Genomic DNA, 23536 nt, shown 5'->3' with positions numbered 1-23536 from the left:
CCGTCTACCATTATCTAGACGATATTCTGGTAGTATCAAACTCAAGAGCCGAAGCCGAAAGACACACTTCCAGAGTAAAAGAATTTCTTTTAGCCCATGGATGGGTAGTAAACGAGCAAAAAAGCAATTTTTTTCCCAAACAAACCCTTCAATATTTGGGCGCTCTTTTTCAGACGGATCGAGACCAGGTCAGTCTTCCAGTGGAAAAACAGACGAAAATGGTCGATCTGATAAAACAATTCAAGAAGCAGAGGAAGGTCTCAGTTCAACAATGTCTAAGAGTGCTGGGCACTATGTCCGCAGCATGTCAGATAATCAGATGGGCAAGGTGGCACACAAGGCCCTTGCAAAATTTTCTACTAAGAAATGTAAAACAACCTCACTTACATTTGCTAAAGAAAATAGAAATACCCCGAGAAATAAAAAGAAGTTTAATCTGGTGGTGCAGTCGCAAAAACCTAGGAAGAGGAGTTCCCCTGGAGGAGCCAGAATGGGTAACATTAACTACCGACGCATCAAGTGTGGGGTGGGGAGCCCACATAGGCGAGAGATATGTACAAGGCACCTGGAAAGGAGAAGATGTTTCCTCAAACATTCTGGAGTTAAGAGCCATAACAAAATCTCTTTTTTCTTTTTCTCACCTGTTAAAGAACAAACAGGTAAAGATTGTGACAGACAACACTACAGCGGTGGCATACATAGTAAAACAAGGAGGCACCAGGAGCATGTCACTAATGAAAGAAGTGGAACCAATATTTCAGTGGGCAGAGAGTTGGTTGGAAGGATTAACGGCAATTCACCTTCCAGGAAAAGAAAATTTAAAAGCAGATTTCCTCAGCAGGACACTGCTAGATCCAGGGGAGTGGAGCTTACATGGAAGCATTTTCGAGAAAATTGTAAGAAGATGGGGTCAGCCAAAGATAGATGTTATGGCATCCCCACAGAACAAAAAATGCCGTCAGTTTTATTCAAGGTTCCCCTGCAAAGGGGCTTGTGCAGTAGACGGCTTAAGACAAAATTGGTCAGGGAGCCTAATCTACATTTTTCCTTCGTTTCCACTAATCTGGAAGATACTGAAAAAGATAAAGAAGGAGAAGGCGGAGGCAATTGCGATTATTCCTTTTTGGGCCAGGAGGCCTTGGTTCCCTCTCCTCCAGAAGTTGGCAATAGAAGAGCCAATGCCGATTCCGAATTTCCCAGGATGGTTGTCGCAGGGAGCAATACAATTTCAGGAGCGCAATCATTTATCTTTGATGGCTTGGAGGTTGAGAGGGAAAAGTTAAAGAGCCTCTCGCTGACAGACGAAGTCATAAAATTTTTGATGAAGTCAAGGAAAAATAGCACCTCCTCCCAGTATTATAAAGTATGGGGTAGGTTTGCAGAATTTGTGACAGTTAAAGGAGAAAATCCTTTGTCTCCATCACCAGCAATATTGATAAGTTTCTTATTTTCGGGATATGAGAAGAATCTGCAGTTTAATACATTAAAGGGCCAAGTGTCAGCGATTTCAGCCCTAACTGGGAGAGCATGGGCAGAGGAGCCTTTGGTGAAAAGATTCTTTAACGCCCTAATCCGAGAGAAACCGATGAAGAAAAGTTTTATTCCACCATGGAATCTTCCCTTTGTTCTGAAGGTCTTGACGGAAGCACCGTTTGAACCATTGGAAACGTCTTCTTTATGGAATATGACATTAAAAGTAGTTCTGCTGGTAGCAGTAACGTCGGCCTGTAGAGTGGGAGAGATATCAGCTTTAGCAGCTTCAGAGCCGCATACTGTAATATTTGAAGATAAGGTGGTGTTAAGACCTGCATTTGGGTTTTTACCGAAGGTCATCTCAAAGTTCCACTTAAATTTGGAGATAGTTCTTCCCTCCTTTTGTCCAGATCCTAAATCACCAAAGAAGAAGTATGGCATACTCTGGATCTAGTAAGAGCCATAAAGATTTATGTGGAAAGAACAAAATCTTGGAGGAAATCAGAAAAATTATTCATTATTCCGAATGGGCCAAGAAAAGGTCAAGCTCCGACGAAAAGAACCATAAGTTCCTGGATTGTGGCAGCCATTGCTAAAGCATATAATGTTACAGGCAGGAAGGTTCCCAAAGGGTTGAAGGCACACTCTACCAGGGCATTGGCGAGTTCCTGGGCGACAGAAGCCGGGGTGTCGCCAGAAAGCATCTGTAGATCAGCAAGGTGGTCTTCAATCAACACATTTGTGAAACATTACAAACTGGATGTGTTAGCCTCCCAAGAAGCTGTATTTGAGAGAAGAGTATTGCAGTCTGTATTACATGCTGATGATTAAAAATTCTGTTATGCAAATTGTTCCCGCCCTTCTTTTTATCTTAGGGAATTCCCATTGGGTGAATGCTGACCATGGGTGACTATGGGAAAACAGGAAATTGTTTATACATACCGTAATTTCTGTTTCCTGGTCACTCTCCATGGCAGCATTCACCAGGGAGTTTCCCACCCTAATTTGGGGACAGCTTTATACCTAGACTAAGGGAGTGAAGGGGGGTGCAGCCTTTTGAATCATTGGGGGAGGTCCTGTCCGCTGGCCCACGGGGAGTTAACCCATTGGGTGAATGCTGCCATGGAGAGTGACCAGGAAACAGAAATTACGGTATGTATAAACAATTTCCTGTTTTCTCTGCTACATAAAATTATTATTTTTGTTATTGTGAATAGTCACCCTTGTGTGTTTTATGTAATGTGTTTTTAGGTGATGTCCAGAGGAAGACACTGAAAGCCAAATTAAATATTTATTTTGGAATAGTCTGACCTACAAATAAAATGTGCAATATCACTCTAGCAGTTTAAAGCCAGGCTGGAAGGAACGGGTATCATAACTTTCTCTCTCTTTAACCCTTTAAATGCCACAGATCGTAGAATCTACGTTCTGTGGCAAAGGTACTTGAAATGCCACAGAACGTAGATTCTACGTTCTGCAGCACTTCCGGGTTCAGGAGCGGAGGAGCGGCTGTTAGAGCCGCTCGCTCCGTTCCTGCTCGATCCCCTGCCCCTAGGCAACGAGCAGAGCAGGGGATCGTGTGGCCCCTGGGGCGCAATCGCCCAGGGGCCCAAAAAAAGCAGCAGGCACATGTTACTTACGTGTCCTGCTGCTGCAGCCTGCACCGGATCGTCGATCTCCGCCCCCACAGCACACAGACAGGAACCACGAGGCAGATGTCTTCCAGGGGCTCTTCCTGATCGCCTGCAACAGTCTCCAGCGATTTTTTTCAGGTTAGTGCAACAATTACACACACAAACACACCAACACACACTTATTACAGTAATACACACTTAGATTCACACTTACACACACTTACACATACATTTTTGGGGATTGGGGGGGTCACTTACACTCACTGCACTTACACACATGTGCACACGCACACACGCGCACATAACATGTAATTTACCATTTGTACACACGCACACGCACATACATGGCATTGTGGCTTTTTTTTTTTTTCTTATCGCATCGTCTCTTTTTTTGGCTGAAAAAAATGTTTTATTGCCATTACGAATAGCGTATTCGCTAACCGTACTGTGCAATACCTTTTGTATGTTATTTCGGTGATTATATTGCAATTTTGGGTATTTTGGTGCATTTTTAGCCATTTTATTGAATTTTTAGCCATTTTATTGCATTTTCAGCTCTGCATATGTTGTGTTCACTTGTTTCTAGCCGTAGAACCTGTTTGGTCCAGCTAAAATATTCAAACTGTGATTCTGACAGCCGATAACACTAGTCTGGAAAAAAAAACATTGATTTTTGTGGTTTTATTGGATTTTTTTGCATTTCACTCTTTACTGCCTTATTTTGTTTTGCCTTGTAAATTTTATATACTATATATCCATTTGGGGGTCTCTGTGCACCACATAGTTTGGTATATCTATGCATATTGGGCATTAAAGTGTTCAGTAGACACCAGGTGTTCATATTTAGGATGTTTTATGCTGATACGTTACGAAATGTGGGGCATATAATGGGGTAAAAGTCAAGCTTTCTGCCAATTTTCAGAAATTTGATAAAAACCGTTATGTTCAGCATTGCTTTGCAGTTTGGCAGTTTGCAGTAGAAACACATATTTACCCATATTGGATTCGTCAGAATGTGTACTTTCTGAAAATATATGGTTTTCTGGGGTCTCTGTACTGTTAGGGGGGTCTAATGTCGCATAATACACACACCCCGGTGCTTATATTGCAGCAGCCAGCGCGTCAGCTGTGAAAATGTATATACACTATTGTCATTTGGTGGTCTCTGTGCGCCACATAGTTTGGTATATCTATGCATATTGGGCATCAAAGTGTTCAGTAGACCCTTGGCGTTCATATTTAGGATGTTTTATGCTGATACGTTACGAAATGTGGGGCATATAATGGGGTAAAATTCAAGCTTTCTGCCAATTTTCAGAAATTTGATAAAAACCGTTATGTTCAGCATTGCTTTGCAGTTTGGCAGTTTGCAGTAGAAACACATATTTACCCATATTGGATTCGTCAGAATGTGTACTTTCTGAAAATATATGGTTTTCTGGGGTCTCTGTACTGTTAGGGGGGTCTAATGTCGCATAATACACACACCAGGTGCTCATATTGCAGCAGCCAGCGCGTCAGCCTTGAAAATGTATATACACTATAGTCATTTGGGGGTCTCTGTGCGCCACATAGTTTGGTATATCTATGCATATTGGGCATCAAAGTGTTCAGTAGACCCCTGTCGTTCATATTTAGGATGTTTTATGCTGATAAGTTACAAAATGTGTGGCATATAATGGGGTAGAATTCAAGCTTTGTGACGATTTTCAGAAATTTGATAAAAACTGTTATGTTCAGCATTGCTTTGCAGTTTGGCAGTTTGCAGTAGAAACACTTATTTACCCATATTGGATTCGTCAGAATGTGTACTTTATGAAAATATAGGGTTTTCTGGGGTCTCTGTACTGTTAGGGGGGTCTAATGTCACATAATACACACACCAGGTGCTTATATTGCAGCAGCCAGCGCGTCAGCCGTGAAAATGTATATACACTATTGTCATTTGGGGGTCTCTGTGCGCCACATAGTTTGGTATATCTATGCATACTGGGCATCAAAGTGTTCAGTAGACACCTAGCGTTCAAATTTAGGATGTTTTATGCTGATAAGTTACGAAATGTGTGGCATATAATGGGGTAGAATTCAAGCTTTGTGACGATTTTCAGAAATTTGATAAAAACCGTTATGTTCAGCATTGCTTTGCAGTTTGGCAGTTTGCAGTAGAAACACTTATTTACCCATATTGGATTCGTCAGAATGTGTACTTTCTGAAAATATAGGGTTTTCTGGGGTCTCTGTACTGTTAGGGGGGTCTAATGTCGCATAATACACACACCAGGTGCTCATATTGCAGCAGCCAGCGCGTCAGCCTTGAAAATGTATATACACTATTGTCATTTGGGGGTCTCTGTGCGCCACATAGTTTGGTATATCTATGCATATTGGGCATCAAAGTGTTCAGTAGACCCCTGGCGTTCATATTTAGGATGTTTTATGCTGATAAGTTACAAAATGTGTGGCATATAATGGGGTAGAATTCAAGCTTTGTGACGATTTTCAGAAATTTGATAAAAACCGTTATGTTCAGCATTGCTTTGCAGTTTGGCAGTTTGCAGTAGAAACACTTATTTACCCATATTGGATTCGTCAGAATGTGTACTTTCTGAAAATATAGGGTTTTCTGGGGTCTCTGTACTGTTAGGGGGGTCTAATGTCGCATAATACACACACCAGGTGCTTATATTGCAGCAGCCAGCGCGTCAGCTGTGAAAATTTATATACACTATTGTCATTTGGGGGTCTCTGTGCGCCACATAGTTTGGTATATCTATGCATATTGGGCATCAAAGTGTTCAGTAGACCCCTGGCGTTCATATTTAGGATGTTTTATGCTGATAAGTTACGAAATGTGGGGCATATAATGGGGTAAAATTCAAGCTTTGTGACGATTTTCAGAAATTTGATAAAAACCGTTACGTTCAGCATTGCTTTGCAGTTTGGCAGTTTGCAGTAGGAACACATATTTACCCATATTGGATTCATCAGAATGTGTACTTTCTGAAAATATATGGTTTTCTGGGGTCTCTGTACTGTTAGGTGGTCTAATGTCGCATAATACACACACCGGGTGGTTATATTGCAGCAGCCAGTGCGTCAGCGGTGAAAATGTCTATACATGTTGTCATTTGGTATATCTATGCACATTGGGCATCAAACTGTTTAGTAGACCCCTATGTTTATTTTTAGGATGCTTTATGATGGTAATGATACATGGACAATACGATGCTGGAAAGTTGAAGCTTTGAGGCAATTTCCAGATATTTCACCCAAACCGCCAAATTTGGCAAAGCCTTGCGACTCAGTAGTTTGGAGCAGAAAGGCATGGGTACCCATTTTAGATTCTGTAGAATGTGTACTTTCCAAAAATATATGGGGTTGGGGGGTAAACATATATTTCTGTGTTTTTACCCCACAAAAATGCAGTCAATGTGTTGATTTTTCATTAGCTGAAGTTACCCACGGGACTGTTTGTATGCGCTAACTTCATTTTGGGGCCTCTAAATGCCAGATACTTTGGTAAACTTATGAACAATGGCCACCAAAATGTTCAGAGGAACCCTGGCAATCATATTTAGGGTGCTTTTTCTTAGTACGTAATGACACATGGGTGATATGGTGCTGGGAAGTTGAAGCTTTGAGGCAATTTTCAGATATTTCACCAAAACCGACAATTGTGGGAAAGCCTTGCGACTCAGTAGTTTGGAGCAGAAAGGCATGGGTACCCATTTTAGATTCGGTAGAATGTGTACTTTCCAAAAATATATGGGTTTTGGGGGGTAAACATATATTTCTGTGTTTTTACCCCACAAAAATGCAGTCAATGTGTTGATTTTTCATTAGCTGATATATTATTCAAATTGCAGGTGAGTGATTGCTCACCAAAGTTAATCACATCTCAAAGGAGATAATTAACTGATTAAAATACAACTGTCACTTAAATTAAAGTGCACTTAAATATGGAGTGTGAGAATTGTCTGAACAGAAACCAGGTCTGGGGATACTGAGCAAAGTACCCCATCTATTGCCCACTGGTCAGCAAATTCTTTCAACCGACCAGTAAACACTGCTTGGGTGTACTCTGCTCGGATGCGGGAACGCACCAGCACTCGGAACAAGACCTCTGCTGGCAGAGGATTCCCACCTTCCAAACATTGCTTTCTAGATTTATGGATGACTAATTTAGCTAAAGCCAGGAGCAAGTTGGAGAGAAGGTCTTTCTCTTTATTGTCCCGGGATACTGGGCGTCCAAAAATATAAACATGAGGGGAAAAGTGTAACCAGAACTGCAGGTAAAGCTTCCTCAAAAGAGCCAATAGAGGTTGCAGTCTGGCACACGTAAAATAAGCATGAAACACAGACTCTCCTTTGCCACAGAATGGACAAGCAGCTGGGGAGTCTGTAAAACGAGCTAGATACTCTCCTGTGCTCAATGCACCATGCAGCACTTTCCAACTCAAGTCTCCAGTTGGTCTAGGCACCAAACTGGAATAAAGAGTTCGCCACTGAGGTCTTTCACCCTCATTAAGCACACGTCTCCAGATGGTATCATATCGGGAGATGAGGGCAAGGAAGTGTACAGTGTGAAGCATTAGAGAGTACAACAGCTTTCTTGTTATATCATGAAAGCGTGTCAATGGAAAATTCTTCAACTGGCTCAAGTTGGGGGAAGGAGGTGCTTGGGGGGATTGACGGGTTTTAGGTGCTATTATTATGTCTGGAGGTGAGGAGTTCCAAGGTGGACGTGGCTCTCCAGCATGTAAAACCCCATCAATGAAGGTGTGAGAATCAGGAGAGATTGTGTCCTTGATTTCCTTGAGAAGACGGTGTGGAACCCTAGTGGTGAGGAATCCCATGCGTTGCATAACTGCTTGAGAGTCCACCCAATCTGATTTCTCAAAATCCAGGAGATCTCCAACTCTGGTTAACTGAGCCTGGCAAAGGCGAGGTCGGATGCTGATGGATTCTAACATCCTAGTCTTAAAAGATGGATTGTAAAGTAGGGGCTCATTTAGAATGTCTTCTCCTTCAGTGGCTCCTTGCCTTAACACGGATACCATGCTCCAGGTTTTTAGCGTGTCTTGGTAGTAAGCCGGCAGGGTTGAAAGGTTTCTTAGGAAACCCTCAGGTTCAATTATAAACAATTGCCGGTCATATCCCATATTTCGTACCTGGCCATAAAAACTCGATGCTAGAGTACACCACTGTGGAGAAGGATCTGCATACAAGTATCTCTGTATTTGCTGGAGACGGAAGGTGTGCACTTGAGAACGTATACACACGACTCCCTGCCCTCCCTCTTTCAACGGGAGGCTTGAGACACCTGCAGAAACCCAATGCTTTCCTATCCAGAGAAAGTCCAGTAACCTTCTCTGGATCTTAGCAATGAATTCTTGGGTTGGGCTAAGACATATCAGCCGGTACCAGATCTGAGAGGCCACCAGCTGATTAATCACCAAAGCTCTCCCCCTCATAGAAAGTACTTTAGCAAAACCCTTCCACTTTCCAAGGCGCGTTAGAACACACTCTTCAAGTTCAATGAAATTCTGTGAGACAGGATACTCCTCAGCTGATAGGTAGACGCCTAAATATTTAATGATTTTACTCTCCCACGAGATGTCACGAAAAGCAGGAGGCAGGAAATCTACCTTTAGAGAACCCTCCAGAAGGCCTGAGCTCTTGGACCAGTTGATCCAGGCAGATGAGGCAGCAGCGTAGACTTCTTGACACTCTTGTGCCCGCTCAAGATCAACTAGGTCCTGGGCCACAAGAATTACATCATCAGCGTAGGCTGAGAGAACCACCCTCATGTCAGGTTCTTTGAGCACCAGTCCCGTGAGCCTTTTCCTTAAGAGACACAGGAAGGGCTCAATGGCCAGCGAGTACAGTTGTCCCGACAAGGGGCATCCTTGCCGAACTCCTCGTCCAAAGGCCAGAGTGCAGTCAGAGACCAGTTGATTTTAACTAAACACTCTGCAGAGGCATACATTGTTTTCAGGTAGCCCACAAACTGTGGGCCAACGCTATAGGCTTGCAGAGTGCCTATAAGATATTGGTGATCCACCCTGTCAAATGCCTTCTCTTGATCCAGAGAGAGAAAAGCAAGAGATAGACCAGTCCTTCTCGCAAAATGTAGTAAGTCTCGGATTAAAAAGACATTATCAAAAATTGTCCGACCGGGGACTGTATAGGACTGGTCAGGATGAATCACCTCTGCCAGCACAGATTTGAGCCTAAGTGAGATAGCTTTGGCCACGATCTTATAGTCTGTGCTAAGCAGTGAGACTGGTCTCCAGTTCTTAATAAGACGGAGATCCCCCTTCTTAGGAAGTAGTGATAAAACTGCTCGACGACACGAAAGTGGCAACTCACCTTTCTTGAAGGCCTCAGTTAGGACCCTATGGAAATCAGGGCCCAGAGTATCCCAAAAGAACTGGAAGAACTCTATGGTCAGTCCGTCAAGCCCAGGAGATTTATTGTGGGGCATTAAACGGAGTGCTTGAGAGAGTTCATCTAGAGTGATTGGTGTTTCCAACCTCTCTTTTCTCCTCTCACTGACCACTGGAAGCCCATCCCATAGTTCCTCACAGGCATCTGGAGAGATGGGATCTGGAGAAAAAAGGTTTTGATAGAAGGACCGGGCTCTGTCCCGGATAGCCTCCGGATCCTCAAGGGGGGTTCCATCCTCCGCAAAAAGGCATGTGATTTGTTTTCGGTTCCCCTTCTTCTTCTCCAGAGCATAGAAGAATCGGGAACCACGATCCATATCACAAAGTAACTGCATCCGGCTTCGCACAAAGGCACCACGAGCCTGTCGTTGTTCCATGTTACGCAGCGCTTCTTTCCTTTCTAGATATTCACACTGAAGGGCTTGGTCTTCAGAGCCTGATAGCCTTTGCTCAAGATCAAGCACCTCCCCATTCAGTGCCTCAATCTCTGCATTGCGCTACCCGCTCACACTTTTGGTATACTCTTGACACAAGAGCTTTAGGTGAACCTTGCCTACATCCCACCACTGGTTCAATGTGGCAAATTCATCCTGAAAGGCCCTCCAGCCTCTCCATGTATCCCGGACTGACTTTGCAAAACCCTCATCTTCTAATAAACTGTTGTTAAAGTGCCAGTAAGCAGCTTTTGGCAGAGATGGTGCGATTGACATTCTCAGGGATACACAATTGTGGTCTGAGAATGGTGCCAATCTAATGGTGCTCGACTGGGCTCGTGACATGAGATGGCTCGATATATATATCCTATCAATCCGGGATTGAGAAACATGACCATCTCTCACCCTGACATAGGTAAAGGCAACCGTCTCTGGGTTCTGTTCAACCAAGGACATCAACCAAGGAGAAATGAGCAATTAGTTCTCGCAAAACGGACTCAGACGAGTCTCTTTTCTTGGGTACATTGCGATCTCGAGCATCGAGGGTGTAATTAAAATCACGCCCTATAATCAAGGCTTCATCAGAGTCAATTGTCTCCATATAGGCTGACAAACTTTCAAAGAACCGTGCCCTCTCTGGTCTGGTAGTAGGAGCATACACATTCATTAGATTATATGTTCTACCTGACTCCCGGACCCGAAGATGCAATAGACGGCCAGGGATGACAGAGGTAGCACTCAGGACCTCTGGCTGGAAGGAATCTGAGAAAAGGGTCACCACCCCGCATGATGTCCAAGTGAGGTGATTAAAAAAGACCCTTCCCTTCCACTCCAGATTCCAGCTTGCTTCAAGCTCTGGAGTGGTGTGGGTCTCTTGGAGGAAACTCACAGAGTACCCTCCTTGACGAAGAAAGGAGAGTACCTGAAACATTCGGAAAGGATTCCGACAGCCATTAGTATTAAGTGTGCTTATACTCAAGGCCATTACTGAGTCTTAGGAAGTGCTTTAACCTTCATCAAGGTCTGATGAGACAAACATTTTTTGTGAAACTTCATTATACGGAGATATTCCGCTGTTCCATAGTTCTTGGCCTCTTTTATGACCTTAATGTATTGTCTCACAGAATTGATAACTAAAGGCAAATCATGCCACTTCTCCAGAGCCATGTGCATCTTCTTCTCTAATTTAACACCAAGGGTGCTCTCAAGAAACTTTTTGAGTTCCTCAGCAAGGATGATTGGGGTAGAAGGATTTGCCACTCCTATGTCAACCTCCTCTTCGATGTTCCCCTCATCCATGAGCTCTTCCTGGCTAAGGGATTGATAATCTCCCCTCTCCACTAGAGCTTTGAGAATCTCTCCACAAGTTGCTACAGGAAAAGTATCAGAATCACTTTTCTGGAGACCCTGCAATGGCTCAGGTGTTCCCTCAACTTCACTTGAAACACATTTGGAAGTGTTTGACACAGGAGCAACAGAACTAATTAGCTCCCCAGCAACAGGTAGAGCTTTGGAGGCTCGATGGTTAGCCTCTGCCCTCTCTACTACCTCCTGTGCTTTCTGGATGGCAATAACATTTGGGTCAGTTGAAGACAAGGGAGGAGAGATTTTAGCATGAACAGTAGAGGTTGTCTGGCTACCCTCCTCCGTATTTACAACTCCACCCTCACCATCCTTCCCAGCAGTTTTATCTGCAGGGTCCTGTATGGGGGTTAGCCCAATATTCTCCCCCTCCTGGAGTGAAATACCCTGAGGCACTAAAAACTGAGGCTGGTTGCAGTTGCCAAATCTCAGCACTTCAGGAACACTGACTGCCCACTCTGCAGGAGTCTCATTAGGTGTCTCTTTACACTCCAAGGGAAGATCTTCCAAATGATTTTGAGGCAGATACTGCACCCCTGATTCTGTGGGGAAACCAACACTGCCATGTTCAAGGCCATGCAGACCATTAACCTCATTATTCCCCACCTGGTCTGGAGGCAAGAGTGCATGGTCTGACACCGGTTGATCGTGACCAACAGTTGGGCCAGACAATGTCACCACATGAGGAGCAGAAGTTTTGCTGCCCTTTTTACCCTTGGATGGGGGTGCCCCATCATTAACCACTGATGCCCATTCCTCAGGTACCAGCCAGTTTGATTTAAATTTCCTCTTTTTCTTGGCATCTGAAGAGGAAAGGCCACTATCTGCCCCAACCCCAACAGGTGTTGCAATCATGGGTACCCCCACACCTTCAGGGGTGCCCATAACAGGGGTACACTTTTTTGTGATAGGAACAACTGTGACCCTGGGGGAAGCTTTGACATGTTTTCCCCCCTTCTCTTTTGCCGCAATTGTAAGACATGCTGCAGCCTTAGATGTCTTCAGTGAAGAAGGAGGAGGTTTGGATGTTGTAGAGGTGGGTTGTGTAACAGCCACCTTGAGGTTCTTTAGTGAAGGAGATATCCCCTTTGAGGACCCTGCTGAAATAGTCCCAGCAGGATAAGATGTTTTATTTGAGGCACTGGGAGCAGGAACAGGGGCTGTGGTCTTAATTTGCCCTTTGGGGCAACTCTGGCGAGTGTGCCCCAGGTTCTTGCAAAGGAAGCACCTCACTTCCTCTGTGCTGTAAAAAATTTTATACAGCACCCCTTCAAATGGAACCCCAAAAGACCCCTCAATAGTGTCTTGCCCCCGAGGTAAAAGTAGTTGCACCTGCCTTTTAAAGGAAAGGACGTGCCTCAGTCTGCTCTCCTTACATCCCAGGGGAATTCTAGACATATTTGATTTTAACTCCCCAAGGGCTTGCAGGTGGGGGTACAATAAGTGGTCTTGCAGGAAGGGGGGCACATTAGATAAAACCACCCTTGTGCCCAATCCTTCTAGGGGTTCTACAGGGACATAACTCCCTCCCACTGTGATACCCCTCTGTACCAGAGTATGCACTGCAGTTAGAGTACGGGCAAAGATTATGGCTTTCCCATACATTTTACTTGCTGCCACTACTGCAGAGTGGCCCACCACTTCAGCTGCAGCCTTTATATAAGCCTCTATGCCATGAGTGCTTGACATTAGGCATCTGACCCCATGCTTCCTTGTAAGCTTCTCTACCCCAGCAGTGACTTGGCCAGGGTTGCTGCCAGTAGCTACCGCGTGTGCAAATGTTTTAGCAGGGGTCACATTGGCTGCAGCAGCAGAAGTAGAGGCAATGGGGCTTTTTGACATGGGCTCTGACTGGTGTTTCCTTGCAGAGCTACAGCTGGGTTTTTCAGGTCCTTTTGCTTTAGAACCAAGAGATGTTTTTTTATAACTTTCCTTTTTATTCCCTCCCATTATTTTACACAACACCACACAAAAAGAAAGCTTTATACTATTGATTAACAAAAAAGTAAGTTTTAAGTTGAGAAGCTGTGGCAGGGAGAGGGTTAATGTGAGCAGGTGCCTGGGAGCTGCACTGCTGCTGCTGGAAAAGATTTTATATTTATACTTATATTAAATCCTTCTCCCTTTAGCTTTCTCTCCTCACAGAACTGAGTGCAAAATCAAAATATCCACTCAATCTGTACAAAATTAAACAATTTGTGCTGAAACAAGAGAAAAATGCAAATGAAACTGACACCCAGGTGCGGGGGACGGGTAGGGGATCTAACAGTGAGTTTGTAGCCCAGAGAAAGTGAAAGGAACTGGGCTAGGAATCACTCACCTTCAGGGTCAAAAGAAAAATCGATTTTTAGTAAAGAAAATCAACTCAAAACTTCCCAAATTTCACCCACCAAGTGGACAACACATTCACACACCAAGTGATAACAAAAAATCCTGTCTCAAACAGAAATTTCAATGCTTAATTCAGCACTAAACAGAGAGCTTTCTCCTGTGTGTTGATCTTTCATTAGCTGAAGTTACCCACGAGAATGTTTGTATGCGCTAACTTCATTTTGGGGCCTCTAAATGCCAGATACTTTGGTAAACTTATGAACAATGGCCACCAAAATGTTTAGAGGAACCCTGGCAATCATATTTAGGGTGCTTTTTCTTAGTACGTAATGACACATGGGTGATATGGTGCTGGGAAGTTGAAGCTTTGAGGCAATTTTCAGATATTTCACCAAAACCGACAACTTTGGGAAAGCCTTGCGACTCAGTAGTTTGGAGCAGAAAGGCATGGGTACCCATTTTAGATTCGGTAGAATGTGTACTTTCCAAAAATATATGGTTTTTGGGGGGTAAACATATATTTCTGTGTTTTTACCCCACAAAAATGCAGTCAATGTGTTGATTTTTCATTAGCTGAAGTTACCCACGGGACTGTTTGTATGCGCTAACTTCATTTTGGGGCCTCTAAATGCCAGATACTTTGGTAAACTTATGAACAATGGCCACCAAAATGTTCAGAGGAACCCTGGCAATCATATTTAGGGTGCTTTTTCTTAGTACGTAATGACACATGGGTGATATGGTGCTGGGAAGTTGAAGCTTTGAGGCAATTTTCAGATATTTCACCAAAACTGACAACTTTGGGAAAGCCTTGCGACTCAGTAGTTTGGAGCAGAAAGGCATGGGTACCCATTTTAGATTCAGTAGAATGTGTACTTTCCAAAAATATATGGGTTTGGGGGGTAAACATATATTTCTGTGTTTTTACCCCACAAAAATGCAGTCAATGTGTTGATTTTTCATTAGCTGAAGTTACCCACAAGACTATTTGTATGCGCTAACTTCATTTTGGGGCCTCTAAATGCCAGATACTTTGTTAAACCTATGAACAATGGCCACCAAACTGTTTGGAGGAACCCTGGCAATCATATTTAGGGTGCTTTTTCTTAGTACATAATGACACATGGGTGATATGGTGCTGGGAAGTTGAAGCTTTGAGGCAATTTTCAGATATTTCACCAAAACCGACAAATTTGGGAAAGCCTTGCAACTCAGTAGTTTGGAGCAGAAAGGCATGGGTACCCATTTTAGATTCAGTAGAATGTGTACTTTCCAAAAAATATATGGGTTTGGGGGGTAAACATATATTTCTGTGTTTTTACCCCACAAAAATGCAGTCAATGTGTTGATTTTTCATTAGCTGAAGTTACCCACAGGACTATTTGTATGCACTAACTTCATTTTGGGGCCTCTAAATGCCAGATACTTTGGTAAACTTATGAACAATGGCCACAAAACTGTTTGGAGGAACCCTGGCAATCATATTTAGGGTGCTTTTTCTTGGTGCGTAACGATACATGGGTGATATGGTGCTGAGAAGTTGAAGCTTTGAGGCAATTTTCAGATATTTCACCAAAACCGACAATTGTGGGGAAGCCTTGCGACTCAGTAGTTTGGAGCAGAAAGGCATGGGTACCCATTTTAGATTCGGTAGAATGTGTACTTTCCAAAAATATATGGGTTTTGGGGGGTAAACATATATTTCTGTGTTTTTACCCCACAAAAATGCAGTCAATGTGTTGATCTTTCATTTGCTGAAGTTACCCATGGGACTGTTTGTATGCGCTAACTTCATTTTGGGGCCTCTAAATGCCAGATACTTTGGTAAACTTATGAACAATGACTACCAAAATGTTCAGAGGAACCCTGGCAATCATATTTAGGGTGCTTTTTCTTAGTACGTAATGATACATGGGCGATATGGTGCTGGGAAGCTGAAGGTTTGAGGCAATTTTCAGATATTTCACCAAAACTGACAATTTTGGGAAAGCCTTGCGACTCAGTAGTTTGGAGCAGAAAGGCATGGGTACCCATTTTAGCTTCAGTAGAATGTGTACTTTCCAAAAATATATGGGTTTTGGGGGGTAAACATATATTTCTGTGTTTTTACCCCACAAAAAATACAGTCAATGTGTTGATTTCTCAGTAGCTGAAGTAAAGTCCTGAACAATTTGGATGTGCTAACTTCATATTGGTGTCTCTAAATGCCAGATACTTTGGTAAACCTATGCATAATGGGTATCAAACTGTTCAGTGGACCCCTGGCAATCATATTTCAGGTGCTTTTTCTTGGTACCTAATATAGTTTGGGATATGCGGAGCAGCAAAATAAAACCTTTGAAATGATTTTTCAGAATTTTGAATTTTTTTATGAAAAACCGCTATGTTCAGACAAGCTTTTATGTTTGGTAGTTGGGAGTAGAGAGACATAGTTACCCATTTTGTAATCGGCAGAATGTGTACTTTTCAAAAATGTATGGTTTTCTGGGGTAAACCTACGGTTTCAGGATTTTTTGCCTTGGAATCTAAAGCATGCCGTTTTCTGCCTTAGTGCTTTGAAAATTCGGTAATATACTGCCGGGAGTTTTTGAGGTACAGAAGTCCTAAATCTCCCTAAAACTATACATATCTGGTATTGGCACGTTCGAGAGACATAAGGCTTTCCAAATCAGTTGGATTTTCCTCCGTAAAATGAAATATTTTTCTGGTATAAATTGATATACGATGAAAAATGGTAATTTTTCATTTTTTTTTGGTATTTAGCACTATAAATTTTTTTGCACAGGTGGAAATACATGAAAACTCAGGCAGATTTAGAAAGCTCAGTTTCTACCGAAAAAAACAATTTATAGTTTTCCTAGGTAAACTATAGGTTTCCCCTCAGAAAATGCCCCTAAAGTGAGAGAGCACAAAATGTTTCAAAAACGGCTGGCATTTCGCGTAACCAAAAAGTGAAATTCTGCTGGCATTTAAAGGGTTAAAAGGACATATAATGACCTTCACACTATGCAGACTGACTACAAAGAGAGATGGTTGCAGGTTACTAATTGGATCCTTTCTGTTATGATAAAATGCTAAATCCAAATAGCTGAAGGCAATCTCAGGGGAGTTTAATAATCCCTGTAATTTGTTTTTTTACATACTATACAGTATCTGGAAAAGTATGCACTTAAATCACCAAACAACTAATTGATTACTAGCTATCATCTGCAGATGGGGAAAACACTCTACCGTCCTTTGAAGAAAAGGGTTGACATTAATTTTCTGAGTTATTAATTACAAAAAAAAGCCCCCATATCCTTCAGAAAAAAAGCATGAAACAAAAACATGCTGAGAGTGTACAGGTACATCTTACCATAATAAATTAATTAAACTTAAAGCGCGAATCGTCCCTACATTCTGGTATAAATCTTGAATAAAATAAATTGGGATGAGATAGTTATTTGCCATTTGTAGACAAGGGGTAAATAAGCAGGAAACAACAAGATACAAAGCACATTTGGTTCTACATAGACTTCGCGTCGAATTTGCGTGATTCGCCGCCAGCGAATAAATTTGCGAAACGCCCGCGAAAATTCGGCGTCAAAAACGGGCGCCGGCGTCAAAAACGAGACGCCTGCGCCGTTTCGCGAATTTTTCGGCGAAGCAAAACGGCGCAAATTCGCCCATCACTATCTGGCACATCCAGCTAGACAGCCTGTTCTAATAAGTTTATAAATATATGTGATGAAGTGTAGGATATTGCCTTTCTATATATGATTCAGCAGATATAAGGCGCTTCTAGTACAGTGTGAGGTTTGTAGGATGTAAAATGGTTCAGAAAGGTAAATTTAGCAGATACATTTGAAAATGTCATGATAACAAGGGGCAAATTTAATAAAGGGCGAAGTAACTAATACTGACAAAAATTCGCCATTGTGACGTCATTTCGGTACTTCGCGATTTACTAATAGTTGCTGGCGTAACTTCGGTAACTAGCGATACTTCACTCCCTAACGCCTGGCGAATTTGCGCTTTGGCGAATGGACATAACTACGCAATTTCACTAAGATGCAAATTTTACTGAATGTTACATCTTGCGCCAGACTTGCCAGCTCAGACCAGGCGAAATGCAATAGAGTAGATAGGCGATCCAAAAAAAATAATTGAAAATGTTTCAGGGTGATAGGCAGTAAAAGAGCGTAACATTTTTTGGGGGTAACCGGCTTCTCCCCTATTTTCTAACATATGGCAAATAAACAATACACTGGGCTCATGTGTAGGGCAATACTGTATAGCAACTTTATTTTATTCTATTAAGGTTTCCCGGGCTTGTGTAGTGTAATATATTTGCTGCAACATATAAGTCCATTGAATTTTAACTTCCCACCGTATGCAAATTAGCCAACACTAGCGCAACTTTGCTTTGCTTGGCACAGTAACGCTAACGCAAATTCACCATCGTTCAGCGCCCTGGATGCAACTTTGGATTTTAGTGAATTAGCATTGTCCTGGCAAATCTACGCCTGGCGAAGTGTTACGCTGTGAGCGAAGCCGTCGCTGGCGAATTTTCCGAGGTTAGTGAATTTGCCCCCAAGTGTCTTGTTAAGTATATCTCTTATACAGTGAATTCTGCCACACAAATTTTGACAAAAATATTGGTCATTAGACCACCAGGAAATCTACTTATCTTTGTTTTATTCATATGAAAGATTTTTGATTATTATTTATTTCTCAAAAGTTTACACCGACTATTTGGCAAAGGTTGTTTATGTAAAACAGCATATTGTAGGGCATTAAGCAGTAAATTATGACTCAAAATTCACCTGACCTGTCCTTATGCTACATACTGTATATAAATAAATACACTAAAGAGATAAGGAGGGATCTACTTGCAATAATTTTGTCCATTTACTGTATATCCACTTACTTATATTGCTATGGCAATAGGCTGAAAACTTGCATTCCCAGCAATAAAAATGTCAAATTAAGAACTGTGTGTGATTAACAGGAAGCTGTAGTTGCTGTTTGTGTCATTTCAAGTCTTAATGATTTTGATGTCTGACAGTTTACCAAGCATTTCTTATTTTCTAACCAAAAATGGGTCATGTAGAAAACATAGCAATGTCTTATTCATTTATTTTCTATAAAGTGAATATGATATGTTCAAAGATCCATTCCACTCCTTTTTTTGTTCTTACAGCTTTCAGTCCAATCTCCACTTATTTGGAATCTATTTTCCTTGAAGTGCAAAATTAGCTAGAGCAGCACTGATACCAATTTAGCTAGAGAAGCACTGATATCAATTCCCATTCATCTTCACTAACACTTTTTTCATTCAGCTTGTCAGACATTACAGTGGTAAGGAGGCAGTGCAGCAGTAAGACAAATATACCTGCTGATTAAATGTAACAGTAAACAAAACAACTAGGACAAAATATCTTAATGTTTTCCCCTTTTGATTCATTAGTTGTTAGGTGCAAATTTCCCATTGTTTACAAAGGTTATTTGGAACATAAAGCATAACAATAATACCAGGATATTCATTTTGCAGCAATTCTTCTGCAACATATGTATATAGGTTTTGGTACACGCAATAAATACCAGGTTTATCTTAAAGTACATTTATAAATGCTGCAGCCTGCATTTTTAAAATGTTACTATATTCCAAATATCAGTACTATTTATTATTCCATAATAGGGATGAGTGAATCTATCCAATTTTGCTCGGCAACTTCTTTGTCCAAATGTACTAAAGTTAATGGCGTTTAAAGACTTTTTTTGTGGCAAATTTCTGCTGCAGTTTTTCAAAAAAATTTGCAGATGGCGAAGCAGGGAATTTTGCTGCGAATCCATGATTTTCCATAATAAAGCATATACAAAGAATGTGATTACTTTTTATTCTCCGTGCATGCTATAGTATTAAAAGTTACGATGTGTTGGCTACAGAAATAGTTAAAAATATCATTAAGAAGGTATTCTCCACTGTTTTATATTTTATCCCATAAGTCTCCTGGGATTAGTGTGAGTGTGTGTGTAACATTGTTTTCCCAGAACTATATGCATGGCCACTGTGCTGTTCTCCTCATAGTTAATTGCATACGTTATTATTAATCCTTCTTTACCATGTTATTTTCTGTGCATTGTTGTACTGCTGCCATCTGCTGGCCAAAATTTGCATGCTGCACACCTCTGTTCTTGTTAGTAAAGTTTTTCCTCTCAGGGTGTGGTTTTCTGCCAGCTCTGTCCTTCTCACTTCCTGCAGCCATTTTTAGTGCCTCATTACTGTGTGACTGGACATTCAGACATTTTGGGCTTGTGAAGGCATCAGTTTTTTGACCAGCAGTTAGCCTCAGGAAAGTCATATACAGGACAGTATTGATACCACTACTACAGAACAGTATTGTATCACCATATATTGCTGTATTCTGGATCAAATAAACCCAGGCTGATTTCATTCCTGTGTCTACGTTTGAATCCATCCAACCTGAGCATCTGCCGGTCCGGTCTGCCCCACTGCTTGGATACGAAGGTAGGAAGTCACACAGCTATTGATAGTTATACCTTCATTCGCCTTCATGTGGGGACAGAACAGTCAAAAACTGCCTTAATGCCCATACCCCAAGCCACAGATTACCTCACAGTTCAGTACCATACTCAGAAATCTCCCTGGCAACAGGCCCACCTGCAGCAAATCTGCCCAGATACAGTGCACGTCACAGAAGCCAAAGAGCAAGCACCACGTGTCTTACTCTGTGTATACTCTCACCTGAAAGTCCTCCACAACCCATCAAGCCATTCCTACATCCTGTATTAACCTTTGCTTGCATAGTACAAGAATTGCGAATGCACGCGGGGTCCCCACCTTACCAAACCCCGCAATTCACCAAAAACACTTGAGGAACCTTGTCAGGGTGCCTCAGCGGAGCCGCACCGCTATTTTCAGCCCCCAATTCAAAAGTTTATTTTCTTAAAGAGACAGCGCACCTTAAATCAAAATGGCCGAAAAAGACCTCCCACAGTTCCCCAGTGATGAAACAACGATAATGCAACCTGATACTGATCATTATGAAGAACAGGAAGCAGATTCCACACTTCCAGCAGACCAAGTCGTGCGACCAAGACGCTCTCTCAAACCGACAATAAAAGTCAGAGAAAACTATCAAACCAGGAAAGATGAGCTATGCGATAGCCTGGAAGAGCTATGGGAACGAGTCTCCTCCATCATGGCAGGACTTAAATCCTTAGGTGATGCCACAAGCTTACAAGTTGCTATAGAATGGCTGAATACAGCTCATGAAAGATATAAGAGACTGTCCACCAAGTATATAACCTTTCTAAAAGATGTTAATAATGATGAAGCCCCGTCAGAACTAAGCAAGGCAGAATTAATAGACAGTCAAAGAGACGCCATGGTGCTGCGCGCTAAAGATAAAGCGGAACTCCGTATCTCCCATCTGCAAGAAACTAGATCCCACAGATCAAATTCATCTAAACATTCCTCTCGGTCATACAGATCATCGTGCTCAAGAAGCTCAGCTCTAAGCGACCGACTACTAGAGGCCCGCATAAATGCAGAGCAATCCAAGGTGAGACGCTCCTTCACTGAAAAAGAAGCTCTCGCAAGGGCAGAAGCAGAGACAAAAAGAGCAGACGCAGAGGCCAAGAGGGCAGAAGCAGAGGCTCGAATAAAGATTCTTGAATCAGAGATGGAAGAGGAAATTGCATTAGCTAAAGTAAGACTACTTGAGCAAGCATTGAGCCAAGGCCTTGACCCAGTCTGCTTGCCACCACAGGAGATAGATGATCCAGCTGATCGCACCAGTGACTATGTACTGAAGCAGTTACCTGCACCACCCCCAGTTTGCAGTACTGTCCAAGCCGACAACACTGAAACCCTCAAGTCAACTCTACCTACAGTGCCAGTGCCACCCACAGCACCTGAGCAACCTGATGACGTTCACCCAGATGTGCCCTACCAAGGACAGGTGTTACAGCAAAAAGACTACCCGGCATTTCCCGGCCTACCGCCACAGCTCAAGCAGCAGTCATCACAATCTACAGAGGCTAGACCACAGCTCAAGCAGCAGTCATCACAACCTACAGAGGCTAGACCACAGCTCAACCCTGCAGCAACATCATTCTACCCGGAAGCATCTCACCCTTTCACGCCACGCAGCCCACATGCCCCGGGGGCATCACAAGTTGTCATGGCAACAAGCAGTGAGAAATCGGATATGTCCGAGTTTGCCAGGTTTATGGTGAGCAGAGAGCTAATTAACACAAGTCTCTCAAAATTTGATGACCGTGCAGAGAGCTACAGAGCCTGGAAAGCAACCTTCGAAGCCGCCATTGCCAACCTCAACCTGACCGCAGAGCAGGAGCTCGACCTCTTGATCAAATGGCTGGGCCCAGGCTCCACAAGTCGTATTAAGAGCCTCAGAACTGTCTATGTGGGACAAGCAGAAGTAGGTCTCGCTGCCGCCTGGCAGAGACTCGAACGTACATTCGGCAGTGCAGAAGCAATAGAGAAAGCCCTATTCAAGAGACTGCAGAACGTCCCAAAGATCAATCTCAAGGATGTCCATAAACTTCAGGATTTGAGTGATCTGCTCATGGAATTAGAGCTTGCCAAAAGAGACCCTCGCTTGACCGGCCTGTGCTACCTGGATACAGCCCATGGAGTGAACCCAATCGTCGTTAAGTTACCCTACAGTCTGCAAGAAAAGTGGGCGGCATCAGTCTCAAGGTACAAAAGAGTGCATGACGTCACCTTTCCCCCATTTATTCATTTCTGCAGATTCATCGATGAACAGTCCCAGATGAGGAATGACCCCAGCCTCGACTTCCTGGAGTTCAACACTGCAGCTTTAGCGACACCATCTTCAAGGTATGAAAGTGTCTTGCATAAAAACAGAGACTTTAAGAGCAGCGTGAGTGTCAGAAAGACTAACCTACCATCACCTGCAGCACCCACGGGTAAACAGTACAATACCTCATCAGGAGACAAGTCCTTCAATCGTGAATGTCCCATTCATAAAAAACCACACTCACTGAACAAATGCAGAGGGTTTAGATCTAAAACCATACAGGAGCGGAAGAAAGTCCTCAGCGAGCTTGGGGTATGTTTCAGATGCTGCGCTTCATTGGAGCACATGGCTAAGGACTGTAAATCCATCATCAAGTGTGAGGAGTGTCATAGTGAAAGACATGCCTCAGCTATGCACCCAATTCCGCTCACCAGAGACTCATCAGCTGTCTTCACCACCAGTCCTGCTCCAAGTCATGGCGGGGAGCCTCAGAATCACGCTAACACAGCCACCGCCGTTTCCTGCTCATGTTTGGAAGTATGTGGCGACAGCCAGAGTGAGAAATGTTGTGCCCGAATATGCCTAATCAAGGTCTATCCAGAGGGACTACCAGAAAAGGCAGTAAAAATGTATGCTATCATCGACGACCAAAGCAACCGGTCCCTAGCAGGACCTAAATTCTTCGATGCCTTTGGAATAGAGGGACCATCAGAACCATACATCTTAAACACCTGCTCGGGCCGCATAGAGACTAGCGGAAGGAGGGCACAAGGATTCATTGCTTCTCCCATCAATGGGAATACAGAAATACCCCTACCAACACTCATCGAATGCGATCAAATACCTAACCATAGGGATGAGATCCCTACCCCAGAAGCTACATTTCACCAGCCACACCTAAGGCACCTTGCCAACGTTATCCCACCTATGGACAACAACGCAGAGATTCTACTCCTGCTCGGCAGAGACAATCTAAGGGTGCACAAGGTGCGCCAACAATGTAATGGTCCCGACTACGCGCCATATGCCCAGAGACTGGACTTGGGATGGGTAGTCATAGGAAA

The sequence above is a fragment of the Xenopus laevis genome, chromosome 6S (assembly GCF_017654675.1).
Source record: "Xenopus laevis strain J_2021 chromosome 6S, Xenopus_laevis_v10.1, whole genome shotgun sequence".
Classification (NCBI taxonomy): Eukaryota; Metazoa; Chordata; class Amphibia; order Anura; family Pipidae; genus Xenopus; species Xenopus laevis.
This window is presented reverse-complemented; position numbering follows the sequence as displayed.